The sequence below is a fragment of the Bidens hawaiensis genome, unplaced genomic scaffold, assembly GCF_021521415.1.
Source record: "Bidens hawaiensis isolate Kalapana, Puna unplaced genomic scaffold, B.hawaiensis_p1.1 tig00015993_1, whole genome shotgun sequence".
NCBI lineage: Eukaryota > Viridiplantae > Streptophyta > Magnoliopsida > Asterales > Asteraceae > Bidens > Bidens hawaiensis.
The window spans coordinates 403,222-420,024 of record NW_027492442.1 but is presented as its reverse complement, the minus strand read 5'-3'; the positions used below and the strand labels follow the sequence as shown (position 1 = coordinate 420,024).

The following is a 16,803-nucleotide window of genomic DNA, read 5'->3' as shown; positions in this document are numbered from 1 at the left end:
CGGGTTTGGGACGGGTCTAGGACAGAGTTTTATAATCGGGTCCGGGTCTGGGAATACCTAGACCCGTCCCAAACCCGACCCATTGCCATCCATACAAGTAAACATAAATACCCCCTTGAACTTTATGATACCTGTCAAAAAATAGCAAGTGATTTAGGGCTTATTAATTCTTATGATTCTGATATTTAATACAATTCTCAAAATAAGATGAAATATGAAGAACCAAGACATATATGATTCACCATTTGATGAATCAAAGTACAAAGTAAATAAAGAACTCTCAAACAAATCTCTAGAGAACAATGTATACTCCCCCATACTTTTGCCTAATCACACAAACAACAGTTTAATCTTCAGAACAACTAACAACTCCCACAAGAATCTTTAATGGTAATAATAGCCCCTCAACAATATAAACACAAAACAAACCAAGTTAGAATCTTTTCCCAAACCACATTATGTTTGCTATTAAATTAAATTTTTAACAATCTCCTCCATGCCGCCTATTTCAGATCGACCGAAACATCTTTTGATGTTGTAAACTACATTAGTGTTAACTGATCCAAATCAACCTCTAGAAACAGTACATTTGTTTCATGAAAGATCTAACATGTATCATATTCATATGAGCCGATGACACATCTCAAGTTCTATAATACAATGTTACAAAATAAGAAGCGACAAACAAATGGATAATCAAGTAATTCGAGTTCGTCTCAACTCTCAAGTTCTATGTTCTTGTAGTTATGGTAACTCTAAAGCTTGACTCATTGTGCTATATTCATGGATACAAGTAATCTCTAAGCTCTTTGGGGGCAATATGGATGGAGTCAGGATCGTCTTAAAAGATTCACATAGAATCAAAATTGTTAGTTTTTGGTAAATCTAATTGCATGTAACTAAAACGAATTAAAAACAAACACGATATTTAAAATGAGAAGAGAAGTGCTAGTACATTAACAGAATGGGGATGTAGCTCAGATGGTAGAGCGCTCGCTTAGCATGCGAAAGGTACGGGGATCGATACCCCGCATCTCCATTTTTTTTATATTTATTTTTACGTTTGTTGTTTTTGGCCCAATTTTATTCTTGGGCTGGATTATCTGACCATTGGGCCTACATTAATAAGTTGAATTCTTGAAATGTATTTTTCAAATTTGAAAGGAATATGGATTTGATTAGGCCTTTTTTTTGTTTATTATTTTTTACCGAATCGGCTAAAATGTTTCGAAGCGACTTCCAACACATTTAGAAATTAGAACCTATGTATATTTTACCAAACACATAATACTATGTATATTGGTCATCGTCCCTATTCACTCCTTGTGTCACAATAACTTTTCTTATCTTCTTTCTTTCATCATGTCCATGTGACGTTTACACGATACATTGTATAATTACATTTAGTAGGCCTCATACATTCTTCTATTAAGCTTCCTACTGTGTTGGTTTGTTAAGATTGAGTGCTCAATTGTTTTTCTTCACATCGAGGCTAAACATAAACTTGTGCTCGAGAGCTACGTCTACATACAATGATAAGGGAGGTATGGATTCTCGAGAAGAAAGAAGACACTACAAATCGTTGATTAATTGCAAGAGATTACTAGTTATAATCGTTAATCATCTAGTGGATTTTTCATTCCAAGTGTCATTAGTATTTGTCAATATGTTTCTATCCAAAGGAACACTACTCGATGAACTTTTTTAATCACAGTTTTAGTTCTTGTTATCATTATCATAATCCTGGCTATTATGTCATTTTATGCCATAACCACTTTCCTTATTATATTTAACTACTTTCCTTATTATATTTCCATGTACAATTCATCAACAACCCATATTATAATTCATACCTTTCACTATTTTATAATTACACTATATATCCATAAATCAAGATCAAACAAAATAAACTTAAAATATCGTTAAAACATGATATTCTATTTTAAGTGAATCAATTAATTAAATTATAACTTTGTTATCTCTACTTTTACATTTGTTAAAAATTTTAAACATTAAAATCATTAAATTCTCAATTTGGTATTTTGCATCTAGATGAATCATAGATATTAATAACAAAAAAAATGTATACCCAATAAATTTTTGTTAAATAAAATAAAATAAAATAAAAGTATATCACTCCATAATAGTGTGAAGTTAATATTTAAGGGACTATAGTTGTTATGGAGTAATATTTAATGTTTTCTTTTATTAAACCCCTCGCAAATCTTGGTTGTTTGTTACAATAATCCAAGATCAACATCACTTAAAAATTTCATAAATTTAAAAAACCTTTCATTTTCTTAGCTCCATCAATCATCTGCTTCATATTCTTCCCTGCAACCACAAGCAATCACTTTATTAATTAAATTCTTGGTAGCTTTTATAACAATTCATGAACACACCTAACAGTCACTGCCACAGCCTAGAATCTTTCCTTTTAAGTAACATGATCACCTAACTCAACTCTTTATCAATCAATACCTATCTCATCTCACTATTTCTTATTACTCTCTCAACCATATTTCAAGGTTCTAATTATACTTATTATTATTGTTTTGTTTGTGTTCAAGAACATTAATAAGATTATTAACAGTTTTGGTAAATCTCAAAGCAGGTTTGAAGAATGGTTGGGCCTGCCAATGGTAGTAGAACATTAACACCAAGGCAAGTTTTATCGGTCGTTAATGGCGGTCAAGATTCGGTTATGCGTGTTGGGCCAGCCAGCATTGCGGGTTCGGACTGTGGAGGGATTGAATTTACTAGAGAAGATGTTGAAGCATTGTTGAATGAGAGGATCAAGCCAAAAAATAAGTTTAGTATCAAGGTTAGTACTGTAGATTTTTTTTAAAATTATTGTGGAAGGTATGTCGAAATTCGACTTTAATTTTGTGGTTTTTAGGAGAAATGTGATTCTATGAGTGATTATATAAAAAGACTCAAGATGTGTATCAAGTGGTTTCAAGAACTTGAAGGGGATCTTTTATTAGAGCAAGTAAAACATTTGAACATGTTGGAATCTGCAGAAAAGAAATGCAATGATACCGGTATAACTATAATTTCAAGAACTATATGCATATTTTAAATCATTTTTTTGTAATTTAATCTTTTTCATCGTTTCAAGAAATGCTAATGAGTCAAAAGGAAGAAGAATTGAATTCGATAATCATCGCGTTATGCAACAATTACACCGCCTTACAAGAGAAACTGGCAAAAGAAGAATCGGATAAATTGGTATGTTTAGAATCTTGAATTCTTGATCATGGTATAAGAACATGTTTTATTGCGAAAGTTTATATTTTTAACGGTCAAGATTAATCATAGGCTGCAATGGTATCGTTAACCAAAGAGAAGGACGCACGATTGTTAGTAGAGAGATCACAAGCCCCGATCTTGGAAGAACTCGAAAGAGCTCGACGCGAAAGTTCAAGTGCTAATCAAAAGGTTATTTATTTACATATAATCTTGAAACGTAAAATGTAAAAAATGAAAGATAAAAGATTCCCTTGAATATAACTAAGTTTCATATTTTTTGATTCTTAGATATTATCGCTTAATGATATGTACAAGCGACTACAAGAATACAACACGAGCTTACAACAATACAACAGTAAGCTTCAATCTGAGCTTAATGAAACCAATGAAATCCTTAAAAATGTAGAAAAAGAAAAGGTTGCGATTTTGGAGAACCTTAGCAACTTAAGAGGCTACTGCACTTCTTTGCAAGATCAGTTGACCGCTACTAAAGTCAGTATTTTCATCATTTGATTTATATTTCAATTTCATTTTTCTTATTATATATGAATGCCACTCTAGGAAAGTATTAACGAGACAATGAAGATTAAAGAAGCATTGGAGAGTGAAGTTGGAAGCCTAAGATTGGACATACAACAAGTGAGAGATGATCGCAATCGCCATCTGTCACAAGTTCAAGAATTATCAGCTGAAGTGTTGATATATAAGGAGTTGACTGGAAAGTCAGCAGGTGAACTGGAGAACCTTACCACAAAGTCAAACGAGCTCGAGGTTCTTATTTGTTGACTGTTCTTTATATGTCATAGAATATAAGTTACAACTTATAACAATGTTATATTATATTTATCGTTATTGTTTTGTCAGGCAAAATGTGTTTCACAAAGCAATCTAATAAAGAAATTGCAAGAGAAACTTGATGCTGCTGAGAATAAACTAGCGGTATAATTTACTTTATATTCTATGAGCATAACACTCAAGTTTGACTTACTTTGACCAACTCTTGATTTAACCTTTATGTTCTAGATGTCTGATTTATCAGCATATGAGATAAGAACAGGATACGAAGAACAAAAAAAATTCAACTCTGACTTACAAGTTCGTTTAGCCGAGGCAGAAATTAAACTTGTTGAAGGAGAATTCTTGCGCAAAAAGTTGCATAACACAATATTAGTAAGTTTCAATTTCTTTTTGACTTTTTTTTTAAACAAATTATCGCGGTAACATATTTTTTTTCACAGGAATTAAAAGGGAATATACGAGTATTTTGTAGGGTCCGGCCTTTATTGATAGAAGATGCTGCTGAAGATGAACCGAAAGCGGTCGCTTTTCCTACATCAACAGAAAATGCTGGTCGCGCTATCGAGTTATTGCAACATGGTACTGTAAAGACTATGTTCTGTGTAGAGTTGACTTTTTAACCATGTTTTTTTATGCTTATGATTTACTTTTTTTTGGTTGTTGTGAAAAAGGGCAAAAACATTCGTTTGTGTTTGATAAGGTGTTTGTGCCTGAATCTTCCCAAGAAGAGGTGTTTGTTGAGGTTTCACAGCTCGTTCAGAGTGCTTTAGATGGTTATAAGGTGATGCACGTTGCTCATTGTCTTTAAGCATTTTTGTTTTGACCCGTTTGAGATTAAAATGAACCCAAATCGGGTCACTCTTGTGTCTTAACTAGGGGTATGCATGCGTCGGTTTGAGTCTGTTTTCGGCTTAAACAAAACTGAAAACCAAAAATCCAGTTTTTAAATTTTTAAAAACCGTTCTGTTTGGGTTTTTTTTTTTTTTTGTTTTATCATTTAAGCTTGTATTTATTTGGTCGAAAAAAATTGGGCCAAAATAATGAATTTGGGCCCACGCCTTTTTTATTTTTATTAATAAATAATTGGTTGAATACATTTGCCATTAGGGCTAAATTATTTGAGTAATATTATTTATTGAATTCTTATATATTTTTTAAAATTCAAATTTAAAAATCAAAATACATAAATTCGGTTCGGTTTAGTTACATGCAAAACTGAAACTGAACCGAAAATCTGTTCTTTTTATGAAAACATAAAAACTAACCATCGATTTTTGTTCGGGATCTGCATTTTGGTTCTGTTTTTTCGGTTACAGATTGGCTTTTTCGGTTTCAGGTTTGTATCTTTGCTTATGGTCAAACAGGGTCGGGAAAGACGCATACAATGATGGGTGCTCCTGGAAACAATGATGATAAAGGATTGATACCGCGTTCATTAGAACAAATTTTCGAGTCCAAACAAACGCTACAAAACCAAGGGTGGAAGTATGAATTGCAGGTTTGACTTTTCAACCAAGTTTCTTTTTTAGTTACCAAATAAAGTGTTTCACACATATTAATTCTATAGGTTTCAATGTTGGAGATATACAATGAGACCATACGCGATCTGTTGATCAGACCTGGATCAACAGAGGCCCGTAGTAAGCAGTATGCTATTAAACATGATGCAAATGGGAACACACATGTTTCTGACCTGACCGTAGTTGATGTACGCAGCAGTAGAGAAGTTACATTTCTGTTAAACCGTGCTGCACAAAGCAGGTATGTACGGGTCGGGTCGGTTGACCCGAAGAATTCCTGTCCGTGTTTTTCTATTTCTCCTTAAAAATTGTGTAATTGGCCAAAATGGGTATTTTTGGATGCGTCGAAAGTTCCAGGTCAGGTTGCATTGGGTTGACCCGAAACACTTTTGTCCATTTTTCTTTCTAGTAGTAGTCAGTGATTATATTGATTAGTAATTTGTTTTGAATAATATGATTTAGGAGTTTTAGTGGGCTATATAGTTACTTTTGATCCGTTTGACCCGCTTTCTTTTAGGCTAGTCATTTTAATTTTACATGTTTGACCCGAACATTAGTTCTGCAAGTTTTTATTTCAGTCACTCGTTAACAGTTATATACTGGGTCAAAATGGTATTTTTGAATGGATTGGAGCGTTCTGGGTCAGGTTGTGTTGGGTTGGGTTGACCTGAAACACTTTTGTCTGGTTTTCTTTTTAACAGTAGTTAGTGGTTATATTGTATTAGTAATTTGTTTTTAATTATATGATTAAGGAGTTTTAATGCACAAAATATATACTTTGGATCGGCCCGTTTCATTTTACGCTGGTCATTTTGATTTCACATGTTTGACCCGCTAAACTTAATTTGTTTCATATTTAGGTCTGTGGGTATGACCCAAATGAACGAACAATCGTCAAGAAGCCATTTTGTGTTCACTATGAGGATAACGGGAGTTAACGAGGTACGGGAAATTTCAGTTTTTCTTTTTTTTTAATTCTTTATATCGTTTCATTAATATTGTTTGTTAAATATGAAGTCTTGATTAATGTTGTAGAGCACAGAGCAACAAGTGCATGGTGTTCTTAAGTGGATCAACCGGGGACCGTTTGAAAGAAACTCAAGCCATTAACAAAAGTCTGTCATCGTTAAGCGATGTTATATTTGCTTTAGCAAAGAAGGAAGAACATGTACCATTTAGGAACTCAAAACTTACATATCTTCTTCAGGTACACACCTAATGTTTATGATTTATCAGTTGATGAATTTGAATCTGAATTTGTTTTTGATATTTGAAATTGATCAGCCTTGCTTAGGCGGCGATTCCAAGACTCTGATGGTGGTGAATGTATCACCAGCACCTAGCTCAATTAATGAGTCACTTTGTTCTCTTCGGTTTGCTGCAAGGGTCAATGCTTGTGAGATTGGGACGCCTCGGAGACAAACATCTGTGAAGCAGTTGGATGCTAGATTAAGCTATGGCTAATAATTTTGCATTAGTAAATATCTCCCAGAAATCGGTAGATTTTTTAAATTCTAACAATTTGGTGCATGTTGGTGTGTATACTGGAAAGAAATTAAGATTGAAGAACAGTAGTTAGATGATGATTTGCTGAGAGGAACTTTGAAAAAAAAAGAATTTGTTGGTTAATAGATTAGTACTTTTGTTGATCATGTGCTAATTAAGTAATGTTTATGGTTTATGAGTTAATTTTGAATATGGCACTTGAAGTGCATCATGACTAAGGTGCTGTTTGTTTTTCCTCAGAAGGACTTCTCCACCTCTTTTGTCTGCACTGAGAAGAGGGCGCGCAGACGTTGGGCTCTGCAGTGTGTTTGTTTTTTCGAAGACGTTTCATTAAAAAACGTCTGCGCGCCCTCTTCTCCCAGAAGTGTTGGTATTATCACTTCTTTAACCTCTTCTACACATTTTAGCTTATAACCGATCATCATCCTCCTCCTAACCCTATTCAACTCCTTCATCCTCACCAAGCCGCCGGTCGCTCCACACCTCCTCCGCTCCAAGCCGGCTAACTCCACTCCTCCTCCTCTCCACTGCCGCCGCCGCTCCATTCACCACGCTGCCGCCGCTGCTCCGGCATCTTCTTGAAGGTATGCTTTCTTTCTATTCTTTTCATTTTAGGGTTTCTTTCTATTCTTTTCATTAGGTGAAACTGAAAATGATTTGTTAAGTGATTGTATTGTAGTTAGGTTCTAATTTGTGCTAAATCTTGTTAATCGCATGCTACAGTGTGTTTGTGTTTGTGTATGTATATGTATGTCTGCTTCCGTCGATAACTTGACCCGTCGTGTCGGTACACGGCCGCTGCTTACTACTGCTGCTAAAGGTAGTCATTGAGGGATTATTTAGCCTAGTTCTAAACTCAATACCCAAATGCAGCATATTAGAACGAGCAGGGGAGCATAAAATCGGAATTTGTGAGCTTAAACTTGAGAACATAATACAACTTTATGTGTTATTTTTATTTTTTGACCCGTTATCATTAAACGGGCCAAATCACCACCATTAATATTATAAGATAATTACCCGATATAGCAGGAGTGAAAACACCATCACCAATTGTCATGCAAGTTCCAAGAAGAACAAAAATCAACAATCCTTTTCTAAACTTGGTGTGTTTTTCAAAGAAAGATTTCAATGCAAAACTTTGCCATGTTTCTGCAGTCTTTTTGACACCTTATGCAGATAGTTTCTCATCAGTTTCTTGTTGATTTGGAAGCATGCTAATTTTTGCGTGGCGGCATAATAAGGAGTACAGTGCAAATGTGCCACCTTTAAAACACATTAAATGCCAAAGTTTATAAACGGTTTACCATATTTACAAAATCTGTTTTCACTCCTGCATGACAATTGGTGATGGTGTTGATTTTTGTTCTTCTTGGAACATGCATGACAATTGGTGATGGTGTTTTCACTCCTGCTATATCGGGTAATTATCTTATAATATTAATGGTGGTGATTTGGCCCGTTTACTGATACAACAAACCAACATCACACCTTGTGTGACACCCGGTAATTTCCCAATCCTATAAACTAAGTAATCAACCTAATAATTAGGTGATTGTGAATATTATGCGCGCTAAATTAGAGTCAGCGCGGGCACGTTATGTGCGCCCTGCGCGAGCGCGGTATATTAGAATCAGCGCGGGCATGTGTTATATACGCCCTGCGCAAGCGCGCTATGTTAGAGTCAGCGCGGGCACGTTATGTGCGCCCTGCGCGAGCGCGCGATGTAAGAACCAGCGTGGGCATATGTTATGTGCGCCATGCGCGAATGTTTTGGCTTTATGTTTTCATGTAACTTAACTTTATGTTGTCTGATGGGTTGACCGTCCCGCATGATGCTAAGGCGGGTGCATCCCAAAACGTTTATGCGCATGCGGAAAGGGAACTAACCTCCCCGCATGGCGGGAACATTGAGAGCTAGTTTGTCTGAAGCTCCAAGATGGAATTGACTTCAACATGACTGATCACTATGTTGAAATACCAAGACCACCTGGAGAATCTACAAATGAAACTCAATGTCCCTAACTGCGAGAAGGTTACGCACCTACCCGCAGCAAGGAAATGTCCTTCACACAGAAAGCTATGCGCACAAAGTTATACGCGCAGAACACTTAGCCTAATCTCCAGATATAAGGGGATTATTCCCGCCCAAAAAAGGAAACAGATGCGTGTTTCAGAGATTTCTACTTTTTAACTGTACACTGACAAAAGCACCTGAAAAAGCACACTGTAACATGAAAAGTCAACTGTCAGCCACCCTACTCCCACCAACCACAGACCTGCATGCCCTGTCCAAATCAAATCAAAATCTTTTATCCACTCCTCCACTTTTAAATAAATAATAATAATTTTCATACTTTATCATCATTACACCTAGATATGAAAAGATTACAATCCCCTAAAGCAAGGGATTGTGTTCCCTAAATCTTGCCTATAAATATGTAACCCAAATTATCACCCAAACACACTTCAAACTTCTCTCTTAAGAACTGCAAACTTGCACTAATCATCTCCCAAGCATCCGTTGTTTTCATTTCCGATCCTATTACTAGGTAAGCCGAGATTATAACCTTGAGAACTACTTTCCAACCCTTATATTCTCCTATTTCTTGATCTTAATATATATACTTCTTGTTATTTAATCGTATTCTAGACCTTCAATTCCGAGGCCAACACCAAGAAAACCCGAATCTCGATAAATCCCTTAACAAGAACCACAGGTGAGTCTCACAGCCCCTATTTTCACTGTTTTCACTATTTTTAAACTGTTTTTGGGGCGAGGGACACGTACCTAAATTATGTTTTATCATGATACTCTTACAAGCAATGCAAGCAATTATGTGTTTAAATAATGTTTCATTATGGTATATTTACGAGCAATGCAAACGGTTATCTATGGTTTTCGATGAGAGTGCGATACGAGTAAGTGATCACTTTACCATTGGAACTCTAAGGGTAGGGACTGCTGGTTTGATCCACCCACTCGTAGGGGTCGCACCTCTTACACAGACGAGTGCCTAGCATGTCACGGGGCAGTACTATGGGATTGAGCCCGCTCGTAGAGGTCGCTCCTCTTACGCAGACGAGCGCCTTGTTTTCCGGCACAACGTCCGCGCGTAACCCGCGGGACGGTATTATTTCGCTCGTAGTGGCAGCGCCACTTACACAGACGAGCACGGTTTTTCAGAAGTGTCCGCGCGTAACCCGCGGGACGGTATTACTTATTTCGCTCGTAGTGGCAGCGCCACTTACACAGACGAGCACGGTTCCCAGAAATGTTCGCGCGTAGCCCGCGGAACGATTCATCAGAATACGTTATCAGAACTATGTTTTACTAAGCATGTGTTTTAATGATGCTATCAGAATTATGTTTCAGAATGATTTTTATTAAGACTGTGATGCAATACGAATTATCAAGTTACTAAAACTTGTGAACTCACTCAGTTTATACTGATTCAAATGTTTTACGTGTCTTTCAGGAGATAACTAGATAGCGCATGGAGTCACACTTAGAGCACCTCACGCTGAACATCTAAAACTAGCTTTTTGGAAGATTTTAGTTCTATCCCTTCGATGCGCGCGGTTGTTCCCGCCGCGCAAAGGGGATCTGGCGTGGAAATCTTCAACAGTTTTCATACTTGGATGTTTTTATGTAATTTTTAAACAATGTAATGTATTTGTATTAAACATTTCATGCGCAATGAAAATCTTACTTTGAATGTTTGCAATGGCCCGTGCTTAATTATCAATCCCCACTCGCGCGCGCCCGGCTGTTTCCGCCGTTCAGGGCCGGGTGTGACAGATTGGTATCAGAGCACTGGTTATAGCGAACTAGGAAAAGAAGTTTTAACCTAGACTATAACCGTTGGGGAATCGCATGAAATATTTTTCAAGGAAAATATTTTCAAAAGAAACTATACACACACTTAGGAACACGGGTCGCACAGTGTCTAGTGAATAAAGATAAAGAACATTATGTGCTCAGAGTACATGTGCTAAGTTTGATATATATTTTCACTCTTTTAAAGCGAGAATGCCTCCAACTAGAGCCAAGGGAATTACCATGACACCCGAGGAACTCGCGGAAATAATCGCGCAAGCGATCGCGACACATGAGGCCAGCAAGGCCGAATCAAGTCAGGGTCGTCAGAACGAGACCCCAGAACCCGAATCAGGAGCTTTGGACAAAGGGTGCTCCTATAAGACATTTATGGCCTGTAGGCCTTGGCCATTCAAGGGCACAGAAGGGGCCATTGGGCTCTACAACTGGATTGACAAGATGGAGACAGTTCTCTCCATTAGCAGATGTAGTGAGAACCAGAAGGTCCTTTACGCGACCTGCATGTTCCAAGAAGCAGCTTCGTCTTGGTGGAAGCTTCAAGTGAAGACCTTGGGACGAGAAGTTGCTCTTCACAAGACCTGGGAGGAGCTGAAGGAAATGATGATAAGAAAGTTCTGCTCTCGCGCAGAAATTCAGAGCCTACAGCAGGAATTCTGGAACCACACCATGGTAGGAACGGATATCGACGCCTACAACAACCGGTTCAACGAGCTTTGCCAGTTGGTGCCAGACATGGCAAACACGGAGGAAAAGAAGATCGAGAGATATATCTTTGGGTTACCTCCTGTTGTTAGGGTTCCGCTCAACGCCGCAGCGCCTCCAACCTTTGATGAGGCGGTAGCGCGGGCCATCACCCTTACAAGGGATACGGTCCGTGCGGGTATGTTGACTACGCGCGGAACGAGCAGCGAACCTCTGACTCCAAGAGGAAATGGAACTCTCACCACCGAGGGTCCGACTCCAAGCAGCCACCGTTCAAGAAGCAGGAAAGCGCAAGGGTTTACGCGATCCAAGCCGCGGAGCCATCAAGGAAAGGATACAGCGGGCCTTACCCATGGTGCAACAAATGCAAGTTTCACCATGAGGGTGAATGCGCGAGCGTCACGTGCGCCAAATGTAACAGGCCAGGGCACAAGACGGTGAATTGCCGTGCTAAGGAAGCTGGAGCCAGTGACAACTGCTACGCATGCGGGAAGCCAGGGCATTTTAGTCGGGATTGCCCGCAAAAGGGAAACCAAGCTCGCGGAGAGCTTTTGTGATCGGCGCGGGCGAAGCTAAAGAAGAGCCGAATGTGGTAACCGGTACGTTTTTGCTTAACGGCCATTTTGCATCTGTCTTATTTGATACTGGCGCTGACCTAAGTTTTATATCCGCTGAGTTTAAAGACTCCCTAGGCCTAGCAACCAGTAGGCTAGACACACCTTATACTATAGAACTAGCCAACGGTAGGCAGTTATGCGCGAACGAAAGAACTGAACAATGTGTAATAGTCATGGGAGGTCACGGGTTCAATATTAACTTGTTGCCAATAGACTTGGGAAGTTTTGATGTTGTGGTAGGTATGGATTGGTTAGTCGAGAACCACGCGGAGGTTATCTGCCATGAGAAGCAGGTTCGGGTCCCACTGTTGAACGAAGAAACCTTGGTGATTCAAGGGGAAAGAAGGGGAGTTGCGACGAAACTGATTTCGTGCCTAAAGGCGCGCAAGTGCCTAAGGAAAGGGTGCTACGCCTTCCTGGCGTATGTAGTAGAGAAGGAAGGAGATGAGCGAAGAATTAAAGACTTACCAGTAGTGCGCGAATTTCCAGAAGTTTTTCCTGAAGATTTGCACGGATTACCGCCGCCGCGACAAGTCGAATTTCGTATTGATTTAGTCCCAGGAGCTGCGCCAGTAGCTCGAGCGCCTTATCGATTAGCTCCATCTGAGATGCAAGAGCTATCCAATCAGTTACAGGAACTATTGGATAAGGGTTTCATACGCCCAAGCTTTTCACCTTGGGGAGCTCCAGTACTGTTTGTTAAGAAGAAGGATGGTTCGTTCAGAATGTGTATTGACTACAGGGAGCTGAACAAGCTGACAGTCAAGAATCGGTACCCCTTACCGATGATTGACGACTTATTTGACCAGTTGCAGGGATCCAGTTATTACTCGAAGATAGATCTACGGTCCGGATACCACCAACTTAGGGTCCATGAGGAAGATGTGCCGAAAACAGCCTTCCGAACTAGATACGGCCATTATGAGTTCTTAGTGATGCCTTTCGGGCTAACTAATGCGCCGGCTGTATTCATGGATCTGATGAACCGCGTGTGCAAACCATACTTGGACAAGTTTGTGATTGTGTTTATAGATGATATTCTGATTTACTCTCGGACCAAGGCCGAGCATGAGCGACACCTGAGATTGATTTTGGAATTGTTGAGGAAGGAAAAGTTGTACGCGAAGTTTTCCAAGTGTGAGTTTTGGCTTAGAGAAGTTCACTTTCTCGGTCACGTTGTAAACGAGAAAGGAATACACGTCGATCCTTCCAAGGTCAAGGCCATCGAAAACTGGGAAGCGCCAAAAACCCCATCTGAGGTGAGGCAATTCCTAGGACTAGCTGGCTACTATCGACGCTTCATTGAGAACTTCTCCAAGATAGCTCTACCTCTGACCGCGCTAACTCAGAAAGACAAGAAGTTTGTTTGGGGCGAAAATCAGGAAGCGGCATTTCAAATGTTGAAACAGAAGTTATGTAGTGCGCCAATTTTGTCTCTGCCCGAGGGGACGGATGACATCGTCGTTTACTGCGACGCTTCACATCAGGGACTCGGATGTGTCCTTATGCAGCGAGACAAAGTCATAGCGTATGCCTCGCGCCAACTCAATGCCAATGAAAAGAACTACACAACGCATGATCTGGAACTTGGAGCGGTTGTCTTCGCGCTAAAGATTTGGCGCCATTACCTCTATGGTACAAAGTGTATAATCTTTACGGATCACAAGAGCCTTCAACATATATTTGATCAAAAGGATTTAAACATGAGGCAACGAAGATGGGTGGAGTTGTTGAATGATTATGATTGTGAAATTAAGTACCACCCTGGAAAGGCGAACGTGGTAGCAGACGCGCTAAGTAGGAAGGAGCGAATAAAAACGCTACGAGTCAAGGCTCTAAGGTTGACCATTCGCGCAGATCTCTCTACCCGCATCAGAGACGCTCAGCAAGAAGCCTTGAAACCAGAGTTTGTTAAAAACGAATCCCTTGGGGGTATGATTAAGAATTTGGAGATCAAGGAAAACGACACTCGATATTTTGCTAACCGCATATGGGTCCCTCTCAAGGGAGGATTGCGCGAGCAAGTATTAAACGAAGCTCACAAAACGCGATATTCTGTACATCCTGGCGCAGACAAGATGTACCAAGATGTTAAAGTGCTGTATTGGTGGCCCAATCTTAAAGGCGCCATCGCGACGTATGTCAGTAAGTGCCTGACGTGTTCGAAGGTAAAGGCTGAATACCAGAAGCCGTCGGGGTTACTTCAGCAGCCAGAAATTCCCATGTGGAAGTGGGAACAAATCTCTATGGACTTCATCACCAAACTGCCAAGGACACCTGGGGGTTATGACACGATCTGGGTTATTGTAGATCGGCTAACTAAGTTAGCGCACTTCCTACCGATCAAGGAAACCGATAAGATGGAAAAGTTAGCCCAATTGTATATTCGAGAAGTAGTTTCAAAACATGGAGTCCCAGTGTCCATCATTTCTGATAGAGATAGTCGGTTCACCTCAAGGTTTTGGAGATCGTTACAAGGGGCTTTAGGTACTCGTCTTGACATGAGTACGGCATATCATCCCCAAACGGATGGGCAAAGCGAGCGAACAATCCAGACATTAGAAGATATGCTGCGCGCGTGTGCAATCGATTTCGGAGGTAGCTGGGATACTCACCTCCCATTGGTTGAATTTTCTTACAACAACAGTTATCACACAAGCCTCAAGGCTGCGCCGTTTGAAGCTTTGTATGGGCGCAAGTGTAGATCCCCACTGTGCTGGGCTGAAGTGGGTGACAAGCAAATGACTGGTCCAGAATTGATCCAAGAAACAACAGACAAGATTTTTCAGATACGGGATCGCCTTAAGACAGCGCGCGACAGACAGAAGAGCTACGCAGATGTGCGAAGGAAACCGTTGGAGTTTCAAGTAGGGGATAGAGTACTTTTGAAAGTGTCTCCATGGAAAGGAGTCCCCCGTTTCGACAAGCGAGGAAAGTTGAATCCACGCTACATTGGACCATTTGAGATCCTGGAAAGGATCGGTCCGGTTGCTTATAAAATCCGTTTACCCGCCGAACTCAGTGGGGTTCATGATACGTTCCATGTATCCAACCTCAAAAAGTGCTTATCTGACGAAACGTTGATTTTGCCGTTGGAAGAGATTCACATCGACAAACAACTGCACTTCGTAGAAGAACCTATAGCAGTAACCGATTGGAAAGAACAAAAGTTACGCAGAAGCAGAATCAAGTTAGTAAAGGTTCAATGGAACTCGAGGCGTGGGCCTGAATTCACTTGGGAAAGAGAAGACCAGATGCGCATGAAATACCCACACCTCTTTCAGAACATGGCTTCTGCCAGCGACGTCTCCTAAATTTCGGGACGAAATTCTCTTAACAGGGGGAAAATGTGACACCCGGTAATTTCCCAATCCTATAAACTAAGTAATCAACCTAATAATTAGGTGATTGTGAATATTATGCGCGCTAAATTAGAGTCAGCGCGGGCACGTTATGTGCGCCCTGCGCGAGCGCGGTATATTAGAATCAGCGCGGGCATGTGTTATATACGCCCTGCGCAAGCGCGCTATGTTAGAGTCAGCGCGGGCACGTTATGTGCGCCCTGCGCGAGCGCGCGATGTAAGAACCAGCGTGGGCATATGTTATGTGCGCCATGCGCGAATGTTTTGGCTTTATGTTTTCATGTAACTTAACTTTATGTTGTCTGATGGGTTGACCGTCCCGCATGATGCTAAGGCGGGTGCATCCCAAAACATTTATGCGCATGCGGAAAGGGAACTAACCTCCCCGCATGGCGGGAACATTGAGAGCTAGTTTGTCTGAAGCTCCAAGATGGAATTGACTTCAACATGACTGATCACTTTGTTGAAATACCAAGACCACCTGGAGAATCTACAAATGAAACTCAATGTCCCTAACTGCGAGAAGGTTACGCACCTACCCGCAGCAAGGAAATGTCCTTCACACAGAAAGCTATGCGCACAAAGTTATACGCGCAGAACACTTAGCCTAATCTCCAGATATAAGGGGATTATTCCCGCCCAAAAAAGGAAACAGATGCGTGTTTCAGAGATTTCTACTTTTTAACTGTACACTGACAAAAGCACCTGAAAAAGCACACTGTAACATGAAAAGTCAACTGTCAGCCACCCTACTCCCACCAACCACAGACCTGCATGCCCTGTCCAAATCAAATCAAAATCTTTTATCCACTCCTCCACTTTTAAATAAATAATAATAATTTCCATACTTTATCATCATTACACCTAGATATGAAAAGATTACAATCCCCTAAAGCAAGGGATTGTGTTCCCTAAATCTTGCCTATAAATATGTAACCCAAATTATCACCCAAACACACTTCAAACTTCTCTCTTAAGAACTGCAAACTTGCACTAATCATCTCCCAAGCATCCGTTGTTTTCATTTCCGATCCTATTACTAGGTAAGCCGAGATTATAACCTTGAGAACTACTTTCCAACCCTTATATTCTCCTATTTCTTGATCTTAATATATATACTTCTTGTTATTTAATCGTATTCTAGACCTTCAATTCCGAGGCCAACACCAAGAAAACCCGAATCTCGATAAATCCCTTAACAAGAA

General features: G+C 39.9%; 1 non-coding gene and 1 pseudogene across 2 annotated transcripts; both read left to right on the top strand.

The window, feature by feature from the left end:
- Nucleotides 1-966: 966 nt before the first annotated feature.
- On the top strand, nt 967-1,039 carry TRNAA-AGC (transfer RNA alanine (anticodon AGC)). Its single transcript has one exon. It is a non-coding gene; the product is annotated as a tRNA-Ala (tRNA).
- Nucleotides 1,040-2,226: 1,187 nt separating this feature from the next.
- LOC143550294 (kinesin-like protein KIN-14N) lies at nt 2,227-7,050 on the top strand (annotated as a pseudogene). Its single transcript, XR_013138302.1, has 15 exons — nt 2,227-2,824; nt 2,900-3,044; nt 3,122-3,231; nt 3,322-3,441; nt 3,541-3,744; nt 3,814-4,023; nt 4,117-4,191; nt 4,276-4,422; nt 4,491-4,629; nt 4,722-4,831; nt 5,387-5,548; nt 5,618-5,811; nt 6,431-6,512; nt 6,606-6,777; nt 6,855-7,050. The product of XR_013138302.1 is annotated as a kinesin-like protein KIN-14N (transcript).
- The last annotated feature ends 9,753 nt before the right edge of the window (nt 7,051-16,803 follow it).